The following is an 18,024-nucleotide window of genomic DNA, read 5'->3' on the forward strand; positions in this document are numbered from 1 at the left end:
ATGGTTTGGGTTGAGTTTTTGGATGTTTATATCCATGACTTTCATCAAATTTTTGGCAGTTTTGGCCATTATTTCGTCAAATGTTCTCTCTTCCCTTTTCTCTCTCTCCTTCTTCTGAGACTCCCATGTTGGTCCACTTCACAATATCTCATGGCTCTGTTCACTTTACTTTAATCTTTTTTCTTTCTATTCCTCAGACTTGATCATTTTCTTTGTCTTTTCTTCAAGTTCACTGATTCTTTCTTCTCCTTGCTCAAATCTGCCTTTGAATCCATCTAGTACATTTTTCATTTCAGTAACTATAATTTTCAGCTCTAGAATTTCTTTTTGGTTTTAGAGATTTTATCTCTTTACTCATATTTCTATTTTATTCATACATCCATTATTTCTTGACTTTCTCCATATATTCCTTTACTTCTTTGAACATGTTTAAAGGCAGCTGTTTAAAAGCTTTATCTAAAAGCAGCCATCAGTTCTTTTTTTCCAGACAGTTGCTGCTGGTTTACTTTTTCCTTTGAACAGACCATACTTCTTTGTTTCTTTGTATGCCATGTGAATTTTTGTTGTTGTTGTTGTTATTGAAAAATAGCCATTTGAATCTACTAATGTGGTAACTCTGGAAATTAGACTCTCTCCCTTTCCCAAGGCTTGTTTGTTTTATGTTGTTACTGTTTTCAATCATTATGGGCAGTCTCTGTTCCAAGGATCAGAACGAGGTATAAACTTAAAGTATTATCAAGTGATTTCTGAGCCTACCTCTGGGCATGGGTTGTGACTTTCTAATTTTCACTGTATATGTGGTTGCAGTTGAATGTCCTAGTCTTTAATGTCTGGCTGCCAAATGAGAGAAAAACAGAAATAGAGAGAAAAAAAGACATGAGCCCCTTATATACTCTGGAAGTCACTTCAGCTGAAGGGGGAGAAGCTTGGAACAATGAGAGGGGGTATGCAACAATGGCTGCCTGCCTCTTGTCTGCACTTCCATGATTAGAAGCAGCAATCATCAATGAGAACACAGATCCCTAATATCTGTAGAACAGGGTCCTTATTGCCCACTCCAGCTCCTGTAAGCTGCATGCAAGCTGTTTCAGGAACATGTGTGGGACTGCCCAACATGAGCTGGAAGGGGAGGGATGAGTAGTCACTACTGAAGTAAGAGCTGAAATTGACTGAAGTTAACCACAGTTTACCTTTGAAGACTCCCCCTGGAAGTTGCCCTACAATAGACCCCAGAGTTCCAAAACAGTTACATCAGACTGAGTCTACAAATGCAAAAATTGTTTTCTACATGGGTATGCAGATTTCTGGTGACTCTTAATGGGCCATCTTCCCAGAATCCTCTTTTAAACCAGTCAATTATCTTTCAAGGAGAATTAAATAACAACAAAAGATCTTGTATATTTATCTATGTAGTTTTTTCTGGTGATGCTCATTTATTTTTGTAGATATATATTTCCATTTGTTATCATTTTTATTCTCTCTGTAGGCACTTTGATAACATTTTGTGTTGCAATGTTGACAAATGTTTTTGAGCTTTTTAAATATGTTTAAGACTTTATTTTGCCTTTATTTTTGAAAGGTGCATAAAATTTTAAGTTGGTAATTCTTTTCTTTCAGTACTTTGAATGTATTGCCTGACTGTCTTTTTGCTGGCAGCATCTGAGATGAGAAATCTACTGTCATTGTATCTCTGTACTGTGGTACGTAACATTTAAGTTTTTTCTGACTGCTTCTAAAATTTTTTGCTTAACACTGGTTTTAAGCAATTTGATTATGATAAGATTTAGAGTAGTTATTTTTATGTTTCTTGTGCTTGGGTTAACTGGACTTTTTGTATCTGTATAGTTTTTATAGTTTTCATCAAATTTGGAATATTTTCAACCATTATTTCTTCAAATATATTTTCTCTGCCTATTCACCTCTCACCTTTTTTCCGGAAACTCAAATTATACGTATAGTATGTCAACTGATGTCATACAACTTATTTATACTTTTTCACTCTTTTAAATCATTTTTCAATTTTATTTTGTTTGAAAAATATTTTGTATTTTGTATTTTATTTTGTTTATTAAGTTTCTATTTCATTTTCTTCAATTTCATGAATATTTTCTTTTGCAATATCTAATCTGCCATTAATTATATCCAGTGTATTTTCATCTCTGCTATTGTAATTTCTTTTCCTCTATAAGTTCAATTTGTGTCATTTTTATATCTTTAATATCTCTAATTTGAACATGTGAAATACAGTTGCAATACCTATTTTAAAGTCATTGCCTGCTCATTCTAACTCCTGTTTCAGTTCTGCAACAGTTTTTTTTTAAATAAATTTATTTATTTATTTATTTTTGGCTGCATTGGGTCTTTGTTGCTGCATGTGGGCTTTCTCTAGTTGCAGCGAGCAGGGGCTACTCTTCATTGCATTGCACAGGCTTCTCATTGTGGTGGCTTCTCTTGTTGTGGAGCACAGGCTCTAGGTGCTCGGGCTTCAGTAGTTGTGGCTCGCAGGCTCTAGACCACAGGCTCGGTAGTTGTGGAGCACGGGCTTAGTTGCTCCACGGCACATGGGATCTTCCCGGACCAGGGATTGACCCATGTCCCCTGCATTGGAAGGCAGATTCTTAACAACTGCACCACCAGGGAAGTCCCTGGATCAGTTTTAATTGATTGGTTTTCCTTCTCATTATGGGTTGTATTTTTTTGCCTCTTTACATATCCAGGAACTTTTGATTGATTGGTAGTCATTTGAAATGTTACTTTATTGAGTGATAGATATTTTTCATTTTTATAACTGTACTTGAGTTTTTTCTGAGACCCAGTTAATTTACCTAGAAAGTGTTTGATCCTTTCAGGCCTTGCTTTTAAGATTTATTATGTGAGAAAAAGCAGCACTTATTTTGTGGCTATTTCTGTTATGATCCTTCTGATTATTCTACCCAGTGAAATATGAGGTTGTTGTCCTGCTTTAATACATTTCTATTCACATCACTCCTCTGTTGGACAAATTATGACTTATTCTTCACATTGAGATTGTTTTGTCATTTTCTTCAATTTCTTATCTCAGCTAAGTCAACAATCTTTGCCCTTATTTTATTATTGTTCTCCATTTTTGTTATTGCATTTTAAATCTCTAAGTCTTTTATTTTTCCGTATGGTTTTTTGAGTATATTTAAAGTAGTTTCATTTGTGAATGGTATAATTTTATTCTACTTTGTGAATACTTTGAGGGAAGAATTTCACTATCATAAATGTTTTTATTCTCCTTATCTGTTTTCATTTTACAGTAATTTTATATGGAGTTGATCTGATATTTCCCATTCTTAACATTTCATGGACAGGTTCCTACTTTAAGATTATACCCTTATATCAGTGTATTGAAATCACCTTCATTAGTAGATAAGTGTTGTGTTAGTGGGAGCAATGAACTTTCTGTAATTGGAGTGCTTACTCATCTTCTACTCTGTTGTTAAATTTGTAACAGTTTATCTGCAATTTTTATTCCTAGGCATTTCATGGTAAGATTCTTAGTTTAAAATACCATCTTCCATCAGCAGAGTGATATGTAATTTTTTTAAAGAAAAAGAAAGTTCTTGTTCTCTTTTGTTTCTTCAAAATACCTTTCACTTTTGTTTCCTATCTCATCTCAAATGGTAACTTACCTCCTCTATTAATATCCTTCTTCTGCAGAGCAATGTTTCTCCAGGGTTTCCATCTCCAACCTCACTAACTTCCAAGTTTCATCCGTGGAGCACATGTTGTGTATTACCAATTTCTAGACTTTTTTGTTTACTGATTTAGTTTTTAATGTTGGACTTGCTCTTTCTGGGAACATTTATGTCTGTGCTTTGACTTAATTTCTACACACCTACTTTCTTCATGGTGTCTCTTAAGCCTCCTTTACTGAGCTGAATAGTGTCCCCCAAAATACATATCCATTTAGAACCGGTGAAGGTAGCCTTATTTGAAGAAGGGTCTTTGTAGATATAATCAAGTTAAGATGAAAACATACTGTATTAAGATGGGCCCTAAACCCTATACAACTGACATCCTTATAAGAAGAGGGAGATTTGGACACAGACTAACAGGGTAGAACACTGTGTGAGGACAGAGGCAGAGAATGGGATGATGAATCTACAAGTCAAGTTATGCCAAAAATGGCTGGCAACCACCAGAAGCTAGGAGAGAAGCATAGAAAAGATTCTCCCTCAGAGACTCCAGTAGAAAGCAATCTTGTTGATACCTTGATCTTGGACTTTAGGCCATGTGAGTTGTGAGAGAATAAATCTGTTGTTTTAAGCCAACCAATTTGTGGTAATTTCCTAGAGCAGCCCTAGGAAATGAATAAAACTCCCTTCCCTCATTCTTCATGTTCATAAGCTTGCAGGTGATGCTGGAGCTTCAGTTGTAGATCTATTAGAATATGTTGTTTATTTCACAAATTAAGATAGTAAGTTCATGTATCCTCTATCTCCTAGTAATGGTGAAGGTTTAGGTCATGTGAAATTACATACTGTAATGGTATTTGGAAAAAATATGGAGAGTTTTAGACTCATGTGTACACAATAAACCTGGGGTCCTTGCTTTTTGTTGCCCTTTTAAGATGTGTCCAAGGATAATCATGGAAAAGGAAGGATTTTTCAGAGAGAGAAGCTGAAGGCTAAAGAGGTCAACAGATTTAGGAGCTATTTCTAAAAAGGGAGAAATGGTCTGCCACAGAGAGAACATCAATGGTCCATTAGTCTTAGGAAGAATAGCAGGGATAAAGAAGATAGAACTACAGCAACTCCCAAATGAGTAACCACATGTCCTTTTCCATTTCAGCACAGGAGAAGGGACCCCAGAATAGCAAGAAAAGTGAAAGTAAAAGAGCTATAGCCTCACTCCTACTCTTGGGATAGCCATCTGGTTAGTTTGGGGGAAAATAAGGAGGTGAGCATTAAAATGGATATGAAACTGAAGCTTTAAAGTTGGCCAAATTTTTGTCTATAATTGAAATGACCAGAAAGTTAGAAACGTACCCAAGAAATGTGCTACTGTGGAACTGAAAGGGAGATTTATAAAATATGGCTGAAGGCAGTGTGTGGATACAAATAAAATAGGTACAGTTGATTCTTTAATGGTGGATAGTTATATTCTACAAAGACATCACAAACCCTGAAATAGTGAATACAGAACCACTGTTTGAAACATAGGGTTAGATTCTTGAAAATCTCTGATCACATTTTATTAACTGATCAATATATAGCCTTGTTTTATGTGTTTCTGTTTAAACACATAAACAGAGGCTTTTTTGGCTTTTTTAGTTTGAGGCTATTTCACTTGTAAGTAAGAATTGTTGAATGTACTTTGGTTTTAAGATTTTGTAACATAATGCAAAGGTGAAGAATTTAATTATTTAATATATATTGTTGATTCATTAGCTTTGAACTCATGGCAAATAGCACTATAACTCTTTCCTGAATGCAGCTTATCTAACACAGGTATTTTCTTTGTAAGGTACACCTTAGGCTTTTGCACTTAGGAACACTAGGTACATTTGAAGATTAATTTAAGCAGCAAAATCAACAAAAAAAAGCACAAATACATAAAAAATAAGTGGCAATAAACAGACTGAGGTATATGATAGGAGGAAGGATGATTGGTTTGAGGCTATTTCACTTGTAAGAACTGTTGAATGTACTTTGATTTTAAGATTTTGTAACATAATGCAAAGGTGAAGAATTCTAAGAAGTGTTGTGAAAGAAGAGCAAACCAAGGTATTTCTGTGATTGGAGTAGGGAGTTCTAGTTTGGAATTTGAGAAGAACAACTTTGAAGAAATAATATTTAATTAATTTTGAACAAATAATAAATGTATATAGTTCAAAAATTTAAAAATTACAAAAGGGCACAGAGATCAAAAAGGAAGTGTCCCTTTTACTTAAGTCCTTCAACTACTCAGAACTCCTTATTGGATGGCAAATATTGTTATGCAGAGGGAAGAAATCTAGAAGGACACAGCATTTAAGAGGGGCTTTAATGGGTTTTCTGGATTTGGAGAGATGGAGATGGATTATCAGTGCACTTGTAGAGACATGAGAAAATCTTGATTGAAAGAAGTCACAGAGAGAAATTGTGAGGAGGCCTGGAATAAGAAGAAAAGTGCCAATCACAGATTTAGTGAAAAGTTCTAAGTTATGTGATCATAGTCCAATTCTCTTTTGAATCATGAGTTAAATATGCCAAGGAGTACAAATTATATCAGTTGATCTCAGAAGTGTATTCTTAATTTTTCTTTTCTATTAGAAGTGTTCCTTAATATCCAATGAAAATCTCCACCTATTAATTTTATCCCAGTGATTTATTTTAGTAGGAAAAGGATTATGAAAGACTACAAGAACACCAAATCAAACAGTGAAAAGAAATTAATAAAATATAATCTTGTTTGAATTTAACAGTTATTTCCGATCGTTTCAAAAGCCTTTGGGATTTTAAACAAACTAAACTGAAATAGTTCTACAGGCCCATGCAGTAGGGGCTGGCATTATAATCTCTATATTACAGCTGGGAACCTTGAGGCACAAAGCCATTTAAGTGATATGTCCAAGGTCACTGAGCAAGTCACTGGTGAGGCCAAAAATAGAATCCCAATTCTTCAGCTAGTTCTTTGTTCAGGAGACCATATTGGTTCTTTTATTACTCTGAGGATAAAATTTAGCTTTATATCAGAAGCTTTTTTTTTTTTTTTCTTATATGCCAACCTAAAAAATCAACATTTAAAAAGACCACTGAATTGATATTAAATCAAATCATATTTCATGCTTGAGATTTTCAAGTTACTCTTAGAAAAGTGTTTTCTTGTCGTTTAAGAGGAAACTATCCATAGGTAGTTTTTCACTGTTATCATCTCAATTCACGAAACTTTTCTCCCTTCCCTAAATATTTAACGGCTCTATTTAACAATGAATATGTTCTGGTTTCTGCACAAGGAAATGCAAGCCATAGTAACTGGCTTTGCCTTCAGACAGCTGAGTCAGCAAGAAATCAGGCAGCCTACAGAAACCTTTTTATTTCCTATCAGGTTTTCAGAGTTTCAAGCCATTGAAATGTATTGAAAAAATCTGGGAGGCAACTAAACCATGCAAATTAACCTTACATCTGCTTTATGCGACTCTTGAACTTCCAGATTTGTAATTCCTTATCTGTGGCTGCTCAAACAATTTTCTGGTTCATAATGCTGTCTGTGCAATGGTAGGAAAGGAAAGGGGATTATAGTCTCTGGTACATATTTGTCTAAAAGTACTTGAATTTTTCCAGTTATAAAAAGAATCTTTTTCCCCTCTTGTGGGAACCCTTGAGAGCTAGAAATTCTACTTTTTGAGCTTCATATCTATACATAGAGATTTTGTGGAAAATGATTTTACAAAGTTCCATGTTGTTAAATATTTTTAAAGAAATATACATTCACGTACACTAAAGAGGACTAGAGATATACTTACCTCTGTGTATGCACACATACATATAAGAACTCACACGTATATATGTTTAGATATACTGTATACTGTTTTGTAATTATATGCAATTATAATGTAATAATGTATAACATTTATTAAGCAACTACCTTGTGCCAGGCACTCTGTGAAGGTCTTTGCATATAATGTTTCACTTATCCTCATCACAGCATTATAAAGTGATTACTATTATTATACCAATTTACTTATTGAGGAAACTGAGACACTAATAGCAGAAGTTAATTGCTCAAATTTATATAGCTTTTAAGTGGGAGAGTAGGATTATGAACACAGGTGACCTAGTTCTTCTACATTGTGTGGGAATAAGAATTATTTGTGAACATGTGAGTGTAATAAAAATGTAAAGCCTAGAGGTTTAGTCAAAATTGACTAAATTCATAAACTGAGATACAGAGAAGATAAATGTCTTCCAAAGGTTGTATAGCTAGCCAGTTCCCAAACCTAGAGTATGACTCAGGTAGCATTCCACTGTAGCTTGCAGAGTTGGCATCATTAGATGATGTCATAAATTGCAAACCAGGTAGGGTAGGAACTGTCTTTTATGAAAATTATGCAATAGATATCCATTTTTTTTTTCTAGTGACATTTTCCCAGCTGAGATAATTTTTAAAAATAGGTAAGTAAAATATTTTTTATTTTTAAATTTTCTGTTGATGTTTATGAAACAGTTTGTTTTTTACCACATGTAGGGGCTCCCATACAGCTTCATGGTTGGTATTCAACAACTTTTCCCCGCTCTCGTTCATTATTCAAACTACTTCTCTCTACATGTTGTAGAAATACTTTTTGCCAAGACAGTTAGATCTCCAAAATACTACCCTCAGTGGAACATCTTAGTATTTACCCTAGGGGAATTTTTTTGCCTTCATTCTTCCCTTCCTTCTTTGAGTTTAACCCCATGTTATTCTGGTCCACTTACAACTTTTTAACTGTGCTTCCTCTCATTTCTCTGTGAGCAATTCTTTAACAAATATTGATATCTTTCAATGTTCAGTCTGTAGAACCTTACTTTTCTTGCTGTATAAACACCCCACAGGTGAAGGTGATCATATCTCCTGTAATAAGTGTATATTTGGATAATTCTGTATGTGTTTGAGCATTTGTGCACACATTTGAAAGCCAGAGAAAGCCAGTGAGCTTCAGATTCCATTTGTCTACTGTATTTTCTCACAATTGAGGCTACAAAAACACTTAAATTTGATAGTAAGAGGTGTCTCTATAGGGATGTAACACCTTAGCTGAGAGCTTAAGCCTGGAAGGATCCAGTTATGTGAATGTATCTGACATAAATTTTTCAGTTTTATTTTTTAATAACTATCCTCAAATGGTACCATGGTAAAATTTCCTGCTAAAAGTTCACTAAACGACCAGATTTAAAACATTCTCTGGTCTCTCTTGGTTTTTAAACCAATCTCACCTTCCCATTTAAGACTTCGACTTGCTACAAGTTAATGCTCAGTTTCAAACTCAACAGTAAGTTTTCCTCCCTTACCTTTCCCACATCCAGCACAGACTAGACTTACTATGGGCTACAGAAAAATGGAGTTAAGAAGAGAAAATTATGGTCTGTCCTTTATATACCTCCTTCTCCTACTTCTTTAGGTACTAGTTCCTCTTGTTTGTTAAGGCATGAGAAGGAAAAGGTAAAATGTCCAATATTTCCTTACTTCCATAGGCAGGATTGCAGTCTTTTCCTTGCTTGGAAATAACTATTCTATTCCTTGTCTGTGAGCTCCAAACACCATGATAATAAGGTGTTCATTTGTGTGCAGCTCCCCTAGGCATTGTTACATTTGTAGGTTTTATCTCTTAGCTGGCCTTCAGCTGATGACCTTCGTATTGCATTCCTCTAATGCCTACATCCTTGTCCCTTTTTTGTCCCTTTATTCCCCAAATTATCAGGTGTAATGACAAGACTATATCCTCCAATTGTATCTGTCCTTGTAGGTCTGCTGAACCCCTGCAGAATGCTCCTCTATACACTTAGAAGAGAGGTTCCTGGCTCCCTGTATGTCTTACAGTCTACAAACACACACTCTCTCACACCCTCTCTCGTTCACTCTCTCTCTCCCGCTTTTGCTCTCCTTCCTATTCTTTCTTCTGTTCTGTTAGCACAAGACCATATAAGTAAGTCCTCCTAAGCAAAGGCACAAAGAATGAAAAATGTTTCCCCTTATTGAAGGCTGTAGCAATTTTTAGAAGCAAAACTCATAGACCTCACTTCCATGTCTTCAAAGTGAGAAAGGCTCACTTTCCATGAACGAGAATCTTCCCCAGACACCAATCACATTCTTATTTGGCAATCTGCATTCTATAGTAGTTGGTGGGGATGAACAGGGTCGACACATGTGCATTCTCTAACTTCCACCTCTCAATAATTCCAACTTCTGGTGGCTCTCTGAATGCAAAGTGTGAAGTACTTAAGGTAGTTTATTCTCAGCTTAAGCCACAATTATAGAACAACAGACGAAATCATCAACATCTTGCTATATTTTTATCAGTAGAAAGATAACTCATGGAAGATAAAGTAGTAGTTGCAAAAGCCCTGAAGTAGAGAACTCATGTGGCATTTTAATGAAACACTCTGACTTCATTTTTGACATTTAACTGCTGACAGTTTTCTACCACTTCTTCCCCCTTCTGCAACACAACTTACTAAGCTGATGAGAAAGACTAGGTGTTCCCTCCTTTGGCAACAGCCAGAAATTCAAACCATGCAAACCCTAGCCTACTCACAGGAACGCTCACTCCAACGCTATCCCTGAATCACGATAAAAGCCAAACTAGTCTCTTCTTTCGCTCAAGCTGACACTTTTGGACCTGCTTGGGAGATGTCCCTGCTTTCTAAAGAAAGTTTCATTACGTGAGTAATAAACCTTTTCATACCTTCTTAATTTTTTTGTAAAAAAATAATTTTTTATCAAGGTATAACTGACATATAACATTATATTAGTCTTCGGTGTATGACATAAGGATACGACATTTGTATACAATGCGAAATGATCACCACAATACGTGCCCCCAATTTCATGCCCCAGAGGAAGGAAAATCTGTACCTGAAGCCGATCCAGAGAATAATCCTTACGATGGGACGTTATGTGGAGCTCAACGAGGACATGCCTTGGAGGAACATTATGGGCCTGCTGGGCATCGACCAGTTCCCAGTGAATACGGGCACCATCACCATTTCTGAATATGCCCACAACATGCAGGTGATGAAGTTCAGCGTGAGCCCCAGTTGTCAGGATTACTTTGGAGGCCAAGTACTTGGCTGACCTGCCCAAGCTGGTAGAGGGTCTTAAGCGGGGGGCCAAGAGGCCGACGCTACAGTGCAGGGCATCATAGAGGAATCAGGTGAGCACATCTTTGTGGGGGCCGATGAGCAGCACCTGGAGATCCACCTGAAGGACGCGGAGGAGGGCTGTGTCTGATTCCCATCAAGAAATACGACCCAGTTTTCTTGTGCCGTGAGACCTTAAGCGACGACTTGAACGTGCTCTGCTTGTCCGGGTCCCCCAACAAGCACAATGGGTTGTACATAACGGTGTGGCCCTTCCCTGACGGCCTGGCCAAGGACACCGAACAGGATGAGGTTTCCACCTGCCAGGAGCTCAAGCAGCAAACTCGCTACCTGGCGGAGGAGTATGAGTGGGATGCGGCCGAGCCCCGCAAGAAGAGGTGCTTTGGACCCCACGGCACCTGCCCCCAAGTCCTCACCGACACCGCCAAGGCCGTGCAGTACCTCAACGAGACAAAGGACGGCGTGCGCAGCTTCCAGGGAACTACCAAGCAGGAAGCCAGTGTGTGAGGAGAACCACCTGCGTGACATGCGCGCTGATGTCCATGATAATGAGGCTGCGCGCAGACGTCACTGAGCGCGGGGGCGGCCGGATCATCCCCACTGCCGGGCCGCGCTCCGTCTGCGGGGCCTGCTGACCGCCCAGCCCCAGCTCCTGGAGCTCGTCTTTCTGTGGGAACGCTTGTTTGGAACACGTGGTCGGTGGCATCTATCCTGTCCTGAACTGGAAGCAGGGACACGTCTTTGAGGACTTCCAGGTGCCCGGAAGCCCCATGTTTGTGGTGCAGGCCTACGTGCCTGAAAACGAAATCCTTTGGCTTCACCGCCAAGGCGAAGTCCCGCCCAAGCCGAAGTCCCGCCCAAGCCGACAGCCGGGCTTTCCCCCAGTGCGTGTTTGACCGATGGCAGATCCTGCTCAGAGATCCCTTTGGCAGAACCGGCAACCCCAGCCAGGTGGGGGCTGAGACCGACGAGCAAAGAGGCCTGACGGAAGGCATCCCAGCCCCGGCCGACTTGCTGGATAAATTGTAGGCGGGACTCGGCGCCGCACGGGCTCCCAGCCGCGATATCCACCACAACAATAAGCCTTCGCGTTCTCCTCACGACACCTTTGGAGAGTCCAGACACAGCGATGCTCCGTCTGACAGATTTCTGGAGCGTACTCTGGGCCAACACTCACCAGGAACACGTGATGCCATTTCTTCTGATGTTCATTTCAAGATTTCAGAGGCAAGAGAAGTGCCCTCGCTACAGGTATTTATTTGGCTTGTGGAGCTGAGGGAGGGGATGGGATACCCGATACTTTGACTTTCTGTTCCTCAGAGGGAAACTCAAGTGCCCCCCAAATTTTAAAAATAGGCGCAGTAAGAGGTTTAATTGCGTAAATGGACCATAGGGGATTTTCCCCCAGAAAGAGGGAACGAACAGGCGGGTAGACGTTCTCTTTGGACAGAAACTAGAAGGTAGGAAATCTTGTGCAGTGTCACTATAAGCACCTCCAGCTGCATTAGTGCCATTGGAATAAAGATATGGTACTGACTGTGAAACAAATAAACAAAAAACCCTCCTAATTGAATGTGGCATAATACGTCTTAAGAGCCTAACCAAAAGTTTTGCGGGAGGGTCCATTCCACCGCTGTGGGGTGAATAAAATCATTGGCACTGTGACGAGGGTGGCCAGACAGTGACCACCACAGGAAGGTCTTTGTTTTAATGCTTTTGCTTGTTGACTGGTTTTGTTGCCTGCTGGCAAGCGTGAACTTTTAGGGGTTGCCTGCTGGCTAATTTGTGCTTTGAGCTGTGTTGCTTTGTGTTGCATTTACTGAGCCCTCAAAGTTTCTCTTACAGATTTAACTGATCTAAGTTGAAAGTGTTGATAATTGGCATTTAGGGACAGTAATATGAAATTGGAGGCCTCTTTCAAATGGCTGTAGTTATGTGTCTTGGCTGGGAACTATCTGTGCATCTCAGATTGAATTATGTGTCTTGATTCTAACATAAGCCATAATTGACTCTTATCCTGTGACCATGATTGTGTGTCTCAATCTGGCACTCACCCCCACCCTATAGAGTGCTTAAGGGAGAGACTGATACCCTGTGCAATGTGCAAGCCAGTCAGTGGTTTCCCATGTGGAGGAAGAGTAGTCACTGGGTAGCACGCTGAGGGCCACACTCCTAAAACAGATGGTTCACTACAACTTTTTAAAATGCCTTTGCCTATATTGCAAAAATATCCTTGTACTCCGGGATATAGGGGAAAACACCCATGTACCCTAGTGACACAGCTAAGTGGAGGGGATATTCAAACCTGATTTCAGTTGAGGATCCTTAATCCCACTAAAGCTACTGTTGCCATGGGAGAGGCCTCTAACCCTATGAGACTGATTTGCAACTCTCTGAAGGAAGAAACTTGTAAGTGTGAGCAGGATGTAGAGGACTCCCTGGAAATATATCCAGTAACCACCAAGAAACAAACAAAAAACTGAAATGTGCCAAATGTGCCGAAATGGAAGTTCAAACTTTGCTGGAAATCTAAAATTTACTGAAAGAATTTCTACAACAAATAGATAAAAGAGTACCAGTTAAAATTTATGTATCTGCAGCATAGGTTCTGAGTTAATGTTAGCATTTGCTCAGATGCACCAACTGGAAACATTTCTTGCCTTTTATAAAAACTGAAGCTTAAATTTCATTTATCTCTGGGGATCCCACTAAATTTAAATAAGGTATCCCTTTACTCTTAGAGAAGTTGTAAAATATAAAATAGAAGAAAAAAAGGTATGCTTCACCTTAACCATCAGAACTACCACTTTGCTTAATTTCCCATGGTAAGAGTACCCATTACCCTAAAATACCCTGGAGTGGGCATGGGCATTCTGAACCTGTTACAGCAGGCAGGTAGCTAGATATGAGAAGAGAAATGGTGGAAGGGTCCAGGTGGCAGAAATCTTGCATCTTGTAAACAGCGGGGGGTCCCCGGGCAGACAAAGAAAAGCAGGAACCTCCAGACTGACAGAAAACCACATCTTTTGGGTGATAAGTGTCCTGGAAGCAGACAAAGAAAGGTGGGGAAAGACAGGAATCTCCTACATCCGAATGTAACCTGTTGCTCACTGTCCTCTCATTACAATAAAATTAGCCTTACAGATAAGAAGTACCCATCATGCACTGACACCATGACACTTCTGATCTAAGCTAAGTAAGGACAAAAGTTCCTCCTCCCCTTGGGAAGATGGAGCTGGGATGAAAATCAGGGAATATGACCCCCAAACTCCTCCTTCCCCAGTGAATATTCTGCCCCTTCATTTGTATGCCCCTCATAACCGGCTTGCCAAAGAAACCCAGGGCCGCAGCTCCTCACCTGTCTGCCTGTTCTCCCACTGAGAGCAGCATGTTCTTTACTTAAATAAATTCTCACTTTACTTTCTTAACGTCCCTGCTTCGTCTCCAAATCCTTTCGCAACAAAGCAAGAACCTTCAGTTCACTGGGAACAAACCAACCGGTAATAAATTAAAATTAAATGAAGTCTTTGGTACTCACAATCAGACTTTTAAAATGGGACCCCATCACAACCTTACATTACAAAATGTTTCTACATTTTGGGCTTGAGAAACAGATGATTGAGCAATGTCCTTTTTGCTCCACCTCTTCCATTCATCTTCACTAATAAACTCAGGATGACAAAAGAGGAAGCAAGGAAACAGCCCATGAATGGAAGGGCTGAGGTAGATGAGGTGAGAAAGGATCAGGTCTTTAGTGCCTCGAGTCATCCTTCAGTATCATCATTTCAACCTTAGAGGAGCTTATCCTTACTCCTTTAGTAATACAGTTGTCCCTCAGTATCCACAAGGGATTGTTTACAGGACCCCTGTGGATGCCAAAATCCACAGATTCTCAAGTCCCTTATATAGAATGACATAGTATCTGCATATAAGCTACACACATCCTCCTGTATACCTTAAATCATCTCTAGATTACTTATATTACCTAATACACTGTAAATACTATGTAAACAGTTGTAAATACAATGTAGATGCTTTGTAAATAATTGCAGGCACATGGCAAATTCAAGTTTTGCTTTTGAGAACTTTCTGGAATTTTTTTTTTTTTTTAATGTTTTCAAACTGTGGTTGGTTGAATCTATGGATGTGGAATGCCCGATTGACTGTAGTCTGAAGAAGTCTAGATTTGGATGAGGCTTGGATTTGGGGAAAATATTTGAGGTGGTTACTGGGATCTGCTGTAGATAGGAGGATGGGGGAAGGGTGAGAATTCCTAGGAATATCAGGGAAGTAAAGGATTCCTTGTTCGAATTTATCTTTGCAAAGGGTAATTTCTGAATGAGTGGCTGGCCTGAGGCTATTCTAACTTTTCTACTCAGCCCAAGAGAAGATTATAGAATTTGGGGAAGGTTCTGTTTTTGTTCAGCTGTCCTGTCTGTGATCAACCTCTCTTTATTCTAAACCATTTGAGACTCAGCTTGATGAATTTAAAGAGAAAAACATTTACTTTAAAAAAAAAAAATACAGTGCTAAAAACTAAGTACAAAAGAAATAGCTGCCAGTAGGGTAAGATTCAGGTAAGTTATCTGCTTAAAACAAAGTAGCACATTTTCATGCAACTGTTTATCTATTTCCAGGTTCTGAGAATTAAGATATTAAATTATCCTACCTGAGTCACTGTTTTTTGATGCAATAAGTAATAGAGCAAATAGTAAAACATGCTTTTAGTTTTACAAATAATGTTTCTCAAAAAGAAAATCTTACTAATTTTATTTTTGTGTTCTTAATAGAACACATGGATATGATTTGGTTGTCAGTTACTCAAAAATATTTAATTAGTGTCTACTACATTTCTGTTCCAGCAAAAAAAAGAAAAAAGTATGTGAGGATAGAGAGAGAGGAATATTTAGGAAAATAAAAAACACAAGGCATGGACTATGATCTATATTCCCCAAATAATTTTAAGTTCTCTCCCTGTTTCTCCAGAGATGCTGGATGTACATAAATTGTAGCTTGTGTAACTTTCTCACAGCCATCATATTTTAATAAAATTGATGATTTATTATGTGTTTGTCCTAAGCCTCTGAACATGTTAAAAGACAGATACGATTGATTTCTCCTCTCTGTATCTTTAATGCCAACCTTGTGTTTCTAAATGATGGAATCAGTAAAGATTTGATAAAATAGGTGTTTAGTTAATATGAGCCAATAAGGAAATAAGAGCCTATAAAATGGAAACATATAACAGTGTGTTAAGAGAGGAAATAAAAAATAGTTTACATAGATTTTTGTTTTGAAACCATTAAATTTATTCTCTTTGATAATGCATAAATGATATCTAGGTCATCTTGAGTTGGAGAAGTCCCAGTCCCTTCATAGGTGAGATGTGAGCTTTGATCTAGACCCTGAGGGAGAGCCGGTATTTGGGAAAAAAATTAGATTATATTAGTACCTGTAAGTTCAGCACAGAGGGTCATGTGGTTGGAAATTATTTAATCTGAAAATACTGACTCCACCTTCTAAAGAATAACCGGATGTTTTCAAGAATGGAAAGATTTGGTAAGATACTTGTTTACAGATATAAAACAGGAATTGCCAATTGATCTGGCAGTTGAAACAATCTGAAGCTTCATCTTTACATTGGAATTTGCATCTTGAGCCCAGATATCATTGCAGAAACAGCTTTAAAATTTCTGTAGTATGTCTTCACATGAGTAGCTTGCAATCCAAAGTGTACCCTATTTTGTTGTTGTTAAAATACACTGTCATTTTATCAGTTGTTAGTATTGAAATGTTAAAATCAATGACAGTTACCTTTATTTCATCTCTGAATGTAATTAGTTTTCAAGATCTATTAATTCTTCTCTTTCAGTATTTGGTGTTCACTCACTATCTCAGGGTAGCATTAACTATGGCCAGACTAAGACACTTAAAGTAGTACTTCTCATAGTTAATTGTGCATATAAATGATCTGAAAATCTTGGCAACATGTAGATTTCAGTTCAACAGTTCTGGGTGGGTCCTGGAATTCTTCATTTCTAAGAAACCTGTAGGTTTGTTCGTGCTATTGAGACTGGGCCACATGTTGAGAAGCAAGGCTTTAAAGTCTTACCAGTGTCCCCACAACTGCAACCCATATGTCACTCCAAATTAAAAAAACAAAAAACAAAAAGACAATCCATGAAATAAGTCTAAGGGCATACAATAAAATTCTGATTTTTCTCATATTTAAAAAAAATGTACTCTCTTGGAAATTGCAGAATTCAAATTCTAATTCACACTTACTTTGTTTAGGTCATTTATCACTTCATGTGCCTCTTTGTAAGAGCACCCTATTTGGTATTCAATCTTTACCTCTTCCTACAAAACTTTCCTGAAAAGTATGTGACCAGTATTACACAAATGAACGTGAATCAAATGCTAATAAAAAAAATACAAAACTTAAAATCTTTACTTCCTTTTGGTTGCAAACAAGTTAGACTGATAATGAAAGCTCTCCATCAACTGACTTCATCTTTTTTAAAAATTTATTTTTAGCTGCGTTGGGTCTTCATTGCTGCGTGTGCACTTTCTCTAGTTGCTGCAAGCGGGGGCTACTCACTGTGGTGGCTTCTCTTGTTGTGGAGCACAGGTTCTAGGAGCGTGGGTTTCAGTAGTTGCAGCATGCGGGCTCAGTAGTTGTGGTGCGCGGGCTCTAGACCACAGGCTCAGTAGTTGTGGCGCACAGGCTCAGTTGCTCCATGGCATGTGGGATCTTCCCAGGGATTGAACCCATGTCCTCTGCATTGGCAGGCGTATTCTTAACCACAGCACCACCAGGGAAGTCCCCAGCTGACTTCATCTTAAGTAACTGATATTATCTTATTTTCTAATCTAAACATTTTCTTTCATCTAAGTTAGTCTCCAAACTACTTCTGAAAAGATGTAGAACTTATTGCATGCTCATTTATTCACTCATTTATGTACCAGCAAAATACACTGACTCTTTACTATGTTGGGTGTTATTTTAGGCTCTTGGGCTATACTGGTACACAAGAAAGATACAGTTCTTGTTCCTGTGGGATTCAAAGTTCAGCAGGAGAACTGAAATATTTTTTAATACAGAGGTAAATTATTGCGTTTTTGTTTTTCAGAATTCAATGAGATTTTAAATGAATAGAAGCTACTGTAATTGGGGCTAATGCATGTTTCAGCAAAGGCTTTCATGAAGAAGAGA

The 18,024-nt window shown here is 38.2% G+C and overlaps 1 pseudogene; it reads left to right on the forward strand.

The window, feature by feature from the left end:
- Nucleotides 1-10,506: 10,506 nt before the first annotated feature.
- On the forward strand, nt 10,507-11,837 carry LOC102998903 (elongation factor 2-like; annotated as a pseudogene).
- The last annotated feature ends 6,187 nt before the right edge of the window (nt 11,838-18,024 follow it).

This window comes from Balaenoptera acutorostrata, chromosome 4 (assembly GCF_949987535.1).
Source record: "Balaenoptera acutorostrata chromosome 4, mBalAcu1.1, whole genome shotgun sequence".
NCBI lineage: Eukaryota > Metazoa > Chordata > Mammalia > Artiodactyla > Balaenopteridae > Balaenoptera > Balaenoptera acutorostrata.